Raw genomic sequence first — 9,877 nt, 5'->3', positions numbered from 1 at the left:
CCAACTACTAATTGCATCTTACCATTGGGGTCAACAAGATTTTTTAGGCGATTGACATCGTTGGTCACATGACTTGTGGCTCTACTATCAAGGTACCATGCATCATCATTTACTATTTCTGGGCTGACCCAATAGGCTGAAAAATCTGACCCAGAGCTGGAACTAGTCTTAAATTGATTCCTTTTCTTTTCAGGTTTGACAAATAACCTTTTATATCAGTAGAAACACCTTTCAACCTCATGCCTAATTCGATTACACAACTGGCATTTTATAACTTCACCATCAAAGTGGTTCTGCCTTCCACCAAATTGATTTCTTCTGCCTCTGCCTCGGGAACCGCATCTACCTCAACCACCATGCCAGCTGTTGCATGGTGTATACTATTTAGCCTTGGCATAGTCGATAAAATTGTTGGAGACTTGTAACTAAGCAATCTGAGATAGCTAATCCATACGACTTTGATAGGTCATCAGAGAGGAGTGAAATTCTATCCAGTTTAGCTTACTAGCTTCCTTGCTCAGTTGAACAACAATGGGATTATAGTCAGCATCAAGTCCAGCCAAAACTTAAATGATAAGATCTGGAAGAGTGATTGGATAGCCAGCTATGAAGAGTTATTCAGAGAGATTCTTTATGCATGATAAGTACTCAGTCATCTTCATTGTTCCTTTCCTTGTTTTCTGGAATTCTGACTTCAACATTAGAATCCTTGCTTTGGTTTGAGCTCCTGCTAGCTGTTTTGCAGCTGTCTAAAGGCCAACAGCATTTGAAACGGAGACCATTTGAGAAGAGATCTCTAGTGTCATGATATTTAATGACTAGCAAAATAGAAGCTGATCTGCTGCAACCCAATCTTCAAAATCTAGGTTCAGCTTACTCTTACTGTCAATAGTGATAAACTGAGAGGGACACACCTTGGTGCCATTAAGGAAGCCCTCCAGTTTATGTCCCTTAATGATAGGGAGAACATGTGTCTGCCACACCAGATAATTCGTTCCATCAAGCTTGATGGAACAGCTTTGATTGATGCCATTTTCAGACTGCTGCTTTGGTAATGTAGTAGCCAAGACAAGTGATTCAGACTCAAAGGACGTCTTGGAGGTTGTGGATTTCTCAATGGAGCTTTCAGCTAAGGTAGCTAACCCTAGCGCTCTAATACCAAGAAAAGTAAACACATAGTATTTTCTATAAAGGTGGCACACAGCTCAAAGTGTATCCTATTACTTTATATAGAGGGAACAAAACCCTAAAATGTACAAGATCATTACACGTGTAGGATACAACAAATAAATGTATAGTGTAGATATGTATGATAACAGATTTAATGTTATCTTGGGCAATCATCTATTAGTAATAGGCTTGCTTTAGGCCTTTTTTGTTTTGCTTTGACAAATGGTATTAAAATTTGTTAAAGTATTATAAATGGCGTTAGAGTGTGATATAGACTTAGCAGATCGATGACACCTATTTGAATCTGGTATGGATAATAGCGAATTAAACAAAAAACAAAAAACAAGTTTTCGGAACATATCTATTTAACCTCCTTTTCTCTTCGCTGTTCGCATGAGTAGTTTATTACACTGTGTTTTGAAAACCCATGCCCCTCTTTATAATCATTCTCTGTGTTGTGTTTTGAGGACTTGTTTTTTCTTTCCTGTTAAGTAGGTGTCATTTGGTGATTCTATATTATCACTTTAATGTCTTTTATGATACTTCTTTAGATTTTAATACTATTACACCATTAGAAACTAACATTTTAAAACACACTAAATTTTAGGGATTAAGACCATGTGTTAAAATTTGAAAGACCAAAACCAAAATAAACTAAATTTCAAGGATAAAAAACTATATTAACTCGGTTTTTTCTAATCAAAGTGAGCACTCATATTTGATGTAAGCTATAAGCCATAAAAAATGATGTCAGCTTTCAAATCATAGGGATATTGAGATCCAAGTCTGGGTCCTATACCTCACAAACATAACAATATCTTTGCCATTTTCCACATCTCTATCTAATTCTTCTAAGCTAGACTCATTATTTGCAGTTTCAGCATCAAGTTTCTCTTGTCACGAAGCTTTCACTCCTCCTCCCCATCCTTGCATTTATCACGGTAAGCTTCGACTTACTTTCACAATAATATAATGGGTCCCAAAACTTCTTCTTCTTCTTCTTCTTGTTTTTTTTTTTTTTGGTTAGCGCTTCCTTCTCTTCTTTCTTTCTTTTTCTTGGACTAATGAAACTTTATATTGTGGATGTGTATTTGTATATTATCTATGAAATCTCAGGTTGGCCATGCTGCCATGCTTCATGAACTTTACTGGAAGTCCATTCTTCCCAATACTCCCATGCCCAACTCAAACGGACTCCACTCATGAGCTGGTTGGTATTGAAGTTCATGGGTATTTCTTTTAACTGCAGTTAAAAAAGACTCTCTAATTAAGAAATACTATTTTGCACTTGTGTGCCAAATTCAAAGTTCACATTATATTTCTAAGTGTTAAGTTTTTGATATGATAATTATAGGTAGGCGCACTACCATCCACGCCAAGTATGATAATTATATGTCAGCTGCATTTCAACAGTATGCTGGAGGTGTGTTCATTATTTACGACGAGCCTGAGATCCAACTCCAACATAAACCCTATTCATCTCTCATCTTTCTGGAAAGAGACTTGAAGCCTGCTCACAAAATGAACTTGTTCTTCACCAACGCCTCTAATGAAGCCTCCTTCCTGCCCCTTGCAGTTGTGAAATCCGTTCCCTTCTCTTCTAGCAAGGTATATAATTGTAAGGTTTTGATTCTTATGACTGACTGAAATGCCCACACGAATCTGAATCACAAATTGGACTATGATTAATTATACCACATAGCAAATGCACATGAAGAAGAGAATATAGAGTTAAGAGAGGAGGAAAAAACAAGCGAGTGAGAGATGTTGGATTACTCTATATCATACACTCTTTTTGGTCCTAAATGTAGAAGCCAAGTAGTCAATTTGCAAAGATTAAGTAAAAAAATTTTTGGTGAATAAAAATTTTATGATAGGGTTGGCCTCACCCACAATCTAAGGGGAGGGCAACTAACCCATGACTCCAACTCAACCTAGCGCTGTAGCTTAAACTGGGACAGATGACCCTGTTGTTTTACAAGCTAAAGCCTTGGCTTTCCTAAAATATCATATGCTTTGGATACTATTGCTTTAATAAAAAATTCCTTTAATACATATAATCAATAGGAAAAGTTTTCTTTAAAAAAAAAAAAATACTACCTCCAATCCTATTTGTAAGCTTCAAATGGGAGGAGAGATGTGGATCATTTTATAAGTTTCAATTTGGATTTGTGTCAATGTTCAATGCATTTTTCCAGTTTTACCCTTATTATTTATTTTCTCATTTGCCCCACTCTCTCTCATTATATTTCCCTGTACATTCTCTTTTATTGGGCATATTTGGAAATAAAATATTTTTTACCTATTTATTACTTTTAACTAATTTTAATTGATATTTCCTCATATGCGAATCGGTTACTTGAAGTCCATAATAAAAACCTGAGATTTAAATTTAAGATTCAAAGTAGATTAAGGTCATGCATTTAAGATTTAAGATTAAAGCAAACTATCTTACACTAGTTCTTACTTTTGCACCAAAGGGAGTATATGTATATGTGTAAGTGTCTGATGTAACTTATGTGTTTATGATTTGATAAGCAGATGGATGAAATATTGGGAAAGTTTTCTGTGAAACCCGGTTCAACAGAGGCTGAGATGATAAATAATACAATTAAAGGGGCTTAAAGGAGAGGAGAAGTACTGTGCGACGTCGTTGGAATCCATGGTTGATTTTATCACTTCCAAGCTTGGGAGACACGTGGAAGCTTTATCTACAGAAGTGATGATGAAGAAGGAAACAAAGAAGAAGAGTACAGAATAATGCATGGAGTGAAAAAGGTGGGAGAGGCGAATGCAGGGGTGTGCCACCAGCTCAGTTATGTGTACGCCGTGTTTTACTGTCACAGAATGGAGACTACAAGAGCCTATACGGTGCCGTTAAAGGGTACTGATGGGAGCAGAGTGAAGGCAGCCGCTATGTGTCGCACAGACACATCAGAATGGAACCCTAAACATCTGGCCTTCCAAGTACTCAAAGTGAAGCCGGGGGGTATTCCTGCGCGTCACTTCCTTGCTCAAGAAACTGTTATGTGGGTCCCCAAACAAACGTCAGCATCAATTTCAGTAATGCTATCTCGATCTCATATATTCACGGTACTACATAGTTAATATATGAGCTAATTGAAGATTCAATTTGGTTTTAAATATAACATTTCAATCTATTTTATTTCTAATATTTGTCAATTTTGCCCATAAAATAATCCTTACGGTGATAATATATGTTAAGGAGTCTCTACCAAGAGTTAGTTTCAATACATATAAAATTAACAAAAGTATTTTAGGAAAGATAATATCTATTTAAAACAAATAACTAAATTAATTAATTTTTTTAATATTTTCTAATTAGTAATCTAGCTTTTATATTAAAGATTGAATGTAATATATACCTTCTAGAAGGGGTTTTTATGTTACATTTGATAATTTTGAGGAGAATATAAATATTTTTTTAATATATGTTCATATGTTTAATGAGGGTCGTGAGGAGAGAAAGTAAAAATTAATATGATGTTAAAATTTTATGTACGTAGTATTGAAAATTAGACAAATATAATATTTTTAATTATCTGTGTTGGCATGAGAAGAGAGAATATGCTTTTATCATTATTCACAAGCACGTGCTAAATAAAAATAACGCTTTTTTAAAATCAATTCTGGCAGTTGTATGATATAGCCAATGGGAGATAGGGCAGTTGAAATAATCAGTCGGTTTAATTAGTGAACTGCTGATGGTGTGATCGGTTAAAACTTTTGATTAAATCAGGTTTAGCACCATAAAACTTTCAGCATTAAATTCTTCAATCTGATAGATATCCGATACAATTGCTATATGAATGAGTGCAAAGAAATTAGAATCCATAGTCTATTTTAAAGGCTCAAACTGTGGTCCCTACCGAAATATCCAAAAATATCATTTCTTGCAAAATATTATAGCATTTCTTATATGTTTCACCTTACAAGTTATTAGCCTTTTTATTTTCGTTTGAATAAAATTAACGTTTTATTTTTTTTTAAAGAAATCACATCCATCTCATTCGATGAATTTGACTAATCTCTCTTTTGCTTTTCTAGGTTCCATTAATGCTGGCGAGGCTTTCAATTTCTGATTTTCTTTTCTTTGTTTTTTTTTTTCTTAAATACGAAGGGAAGCAGCAGCCAGCCATAAGATGAAATAAACAAGAGACCGATAATGCTTTAGTAAGATTGCCTCCCCAGAAGGATGCCCGTGCCTATACAAAAATAAACCAGATAGTTGTCCCAGTAACCAGCCATACAGAAAGACAATGTTTACGGTACAAAATTCAAAGCACTCAATGGCCCAAATCTTAATTTTCATAGGCCCATGTGACAAGGTCCAACAACAATAACATTAAAGGCCCAAGGGAAGATCCAAAATAGCCCCTCACAATGTTTTTTAATTTTTTTTCCCGGGTTATTTTATCACGTATAACAATGCCAATGCTAATGGAACTCAGTAACTCACAAACCCCCAGGAATTTTTGGCTTATAATTTTATAAAACATAGATATCATATCATAAATGATTCATAATTTATCAACATAGGTACATAAATTATTAATAAGGTATGGAATATATACAGAAAATTTCAGCCCAAAAACTCCAATAATATAAGGTGATTTTAGACTGTAAAAACATTGAAAAATTAGTAATAAATACTTAGGGAACTCGAAATGTCACATTAAATTTGGAATAAAAAATTTGGAGTGATTAGCATGAAGAATTGTGCTCAAAAGGCTAAAAAAACATGAGGTGCCCATGCCTCCCTGCCAATAAATGTGAAGGAAGTAACAACAACACATAAACTTACTAGTGAACATACACATAAGAATAATTACAATTAGCAAATTAACATATACATATAAAAGAATTAACAATAGACAGTATAAGGAAATTATGATGTAAATTAGGGACATAAGTTTATTGCATTTATTTTTCATCATACGATTAAAAGCATTTGAAGGCTTGGTGGCCGTTTTTCTATTGGTGCTCCGGGGGCCATGGTTTCAAAGCTCTTCTCCGTCACTTTTTTCGGAAACAAAAATTCCATAGTGGCAGCCGGCGTCAGTTTCGGCGATCTTTTTCTTAAAAAAAATAATATAGGGACATTTTAATCATTTTATATAAATTATAATTTCATTTTTATTCTTAAATAATAAATTGAAATTCCAGAATTTATTTGAATATTAAATTGTTGACGTTTTCTCTATTTTATGAAAGTATTATTATAATACTATATAAAAAATAATTTTAAGCTGTTAAAATTTCAATAGCACAATTAAAATTTACAATATTTCACCAAAAAAATTTTACAATATAAAAAATAAAAAATTTAACTTATATAATATTATAATAATAGTTTTTTAAAATAGTAAAATTGAACTATTCATTTTTTAAAATTTGAGAGTGGAGATGAGACTTTCAAAGTAAAATGAGATGGAGGGATTATGAGGCATCTAGATTCTATCATGAGCCCTCTCTCTCAGTCTCATTGTTATTATAAATAGTCAATTCGAAATTCAAATTTTGAAAATGCTTTACTAATATTAAATTTAGTATTAAAATGCAATCATATTTCTTGTTGGTATTATTTTGCTTTTCTCTTTTATCATTTTTACTTCAAAATTTTTTATAAAAGAGCAATATTATTTCAGAAGTGTTAAAAAAGAGCAATATTGTTAAAATTTAATGACAAAAAAAATGCATATACTCTTTTTATTCTATTTATAAGTTACTTCATTAATTTTTTTAGCATGAATGTACTATTGTGTCCTTTATTTATTATAGTGTAGATTTTTGTCTTTTTGAAAAGTGTATATATTAGATAGGGATAAAATTGAAAAGTTGTTATATTTTAATAGAAAGTTAATCCAGTCTAAGGTGTTTCTTAATCTATATGAAACATGATAAAAATGTCTTATAAATAGGACTAGAGGAGTAAAAGATTAATGAAAACGCAAATAAATGACAGAAACGATGAAATACATAGTAAACAAATACTAAATGAATAAATGGTAAAGACCCACATGACCTTCATTTTATTCTGCTCCCTCCTCTTCCATGGTCATTCTTTAAATTTGTCCGAGTCAAAAGTAAGCTTAAGGCTCTGTTTGGATGACTAAGCAAACCATGGTTTGGAAGCTGAAACCATGGTTTGCACATGAAGTCATCCAAACAGGCAGGCTCTCATCCGAAACGTGGTCCAGGCTGAAACCATGGTTTCCACCGGTGAAACCATGGTTTCACCAGAAGCCAAAAATTTTCGCTTCTAGCTCTAATAATTGAAGGCAACTTGGCTGACCCAAAAATACCCTGCGTTGCCCGACACTTTGGACTGGGGTTCTTCTCGCTCTGCTCGCGCCTTCATCAAAGGAAGCTCGCCTCTTTCTCTGCTCACCGGTTCGCTCTTCTCGTGTAGCTGCTCCGAATTTCACCGTCGATCTTCACTTCGCCGTTGCTGCTCGCCTCTCTTCACCCAACTTGCCTGCTCGCCTCTTCACTCTTGACTTCGGCGTCGCTACTCTGCATTTCGCCGTCGATCTTCACTCAGCTCGTCTTTGAGCTTCATCAGCTCACCTCTTCCCCCTTCTTTCGCTGTCGCTGCTCCGATATTTATACACTGGTGAGATCGTGGAGGCTCTGAATTTGGCAAGTTGGGTTGTCCAATCTCTTACCTCGGTAGTTCGCCCAGTCAGGTCGTCGTGCAGAGCAATTGGTTAGGTCGCCGTGTAGAGCTTGGTTGGTCAGGTAAGCTATCTCTGGTGACAAAAAAAATTTTATGTTGCCTTCAGTATTTTCCCTGTGGTAAACCGAAAGATTTTGGAAACTTCCTCCCACTTTCGTTTCTGAATTTGTTCATGACCGGCATGTTGATCGAAGGAATGAGATATTATTGCTTGCTTTCATAGTAGTCTGATTTTTTTATGAAATGAAATGTGGTTCTGGAGGCAAGGAATATATTTGGTGATATTGTTTTGGAGACGAGAAAGCCTGCGAATTGAATTCCACTGCGTATATAAAATGCAAATTCATTTTGCTCTGCTTGCTTGGCGTGGGATCCCTTTTTCCTGTCCAAATTCCCCCAGAAGAAGCCTGTGAAGTCGAACAATATATTGGGACATTGTATTTTTTTTGGAATGTGATTTGGAACGTGTTGTCCTGTATTGTTGCATTAAGGACTTTGATAAATTTATGGCCAACTTTTGAGAGTGAGGACAAATAGAATCACAACTCAAATCCATGTATATATTGAAAGAAGTGATTTGTATTTTGGTTAGAGGTTTATATTGCTGGTGTTTTATATTTTCAGTTGACAAATCCAATAATTGCATTCATCATGAATATTTGTATTAATTACACACATGAACGAATTTTTTTTGAAAATTATTTGTAATACACAGTTGTTGCAAAAGTTGAGTACAATATGATTTATGGTGCATGATGGTTCAAATATGATTTATCTTATTATTTTGTCTTCCAATCGTCTTTGTACAATAGTTAAGAAAAGGAAAAAATATATATAATTATTTAGTTAGTTTTGACGTTTTAAAAGTTAGTATTTTCAAACAAAAATAGATAATGAAGTTTCGAATAGGAGGGGTGTATTTTTTCTGGCCATTTAAAATTAGAATTTTCTTGTGTTTGTTAATTTTTGTCGCGGTTGGTTTGGTAGGAAGGAATTGAGATTTAAAATGTGATCAACTTTTTCACCTATTGCAATAGACAATATGATTTTTGTTATTTCAATTGATTTTGAGTTGATTAACTTGTGATGACTGAAGAGCTATAATTGTGCTATAGCATAATGGGTAAGAATACAGTGAAAGCTTCCTGGGACCTATGAACCACAAAAGTGTTTATTGACCTCTGCATTGAACTTGTGCAACAAGGGGAAAGAAAAGGTACTAGCTTAACAAAGAAAGCTTGGGATATTCTTGGTGATAACTTTACTGCCAAAACTGGAAGAGTGTATGAAAAAGCTCAATTTAAGAATAAATATGATTCCCTACGAAAGGAGTGGCAGACATGGGATAGGCTGCTTCGTGAGACAGGATTGGGATGGGATATTGAAAGGAATACTGTCAGTACAACTGATGATTGGTGGGAGAGAAAAATAAGGGTAATTATTGAACCTTTTGATCTTATATTTTCTCTACTTGTTAATGTTTTGTGTATATTTACTGTTTTTGGAATATTTTATGATATTATTGGTGTCTAATGTGCAGGAAGTTCCAAACTACGAAAAATTCAGAGAAAGAGGACTTCAATTTAGGGATCAATTAACTCAACTATTTGGGAGTATGGCTGCAACTGGACCACAAGCATGGGCACCTTCTTCCATGACACTTCTAAGTGAAGGAACACCGAATGAAGATTTGGAAGAAGGGTCTGGAGATAGTGATGAAATTTTAGGCGCACCAACTGGTATAAGTAGGGAATTTAACACAGTGAACTTCAATGATAATAGTGGAGGTAGTGGAGGCAACACTGAATTGAGGCAAGATAACAGTGGTGGGGGTACAAGCAGAGGTAGGAGTCGACCTAGTAGCTCACTGGGGGTTAGAAGGAAGAGTGAAGTTAAGAAGAAACGCACATCTCCCTCTATGAAAATAGCAGATGCACTTAGCAAGATTGCTGAAACAAATATTTCTGAGGCCGAGCGTGGAAATGAGGCCATTTCACGATCAAAAGC

The 9,877-nt window shown here is 34.6% G+C and overlaps 1 pseudogene; it reads left to right on the top strand.

The window, feature by feature from the left end:
• Positions 1-606: 606 nt before the first annotated feature.
• LOC114712652 (uncharacterized) lies at positions 607-7,746 on the top strand (annotated as a pseudogene).
• Positions 7,747-9,877: the final 2,131 nt, after the last annotated feature.

Source organism: Neltuma alba, unplaced genomic scaffold (genome assembly GCF_004799145.2).
Source record: "Neltuma alba isolate B1F8T4 unplaced genomic scaffold, ASM479914v2 tig00011388_pilon, whole genome shotgun sequence".
Lineage (NCBI taxonomy): Eukaryota > Viridiplantae > Streptophyta > Magnoliopsida > Fabales > Fabaceae > Neltuma > Neltuma alba.
This window is presented reverse-complemented; position numbering and strand designations above follow the sequence as displayed.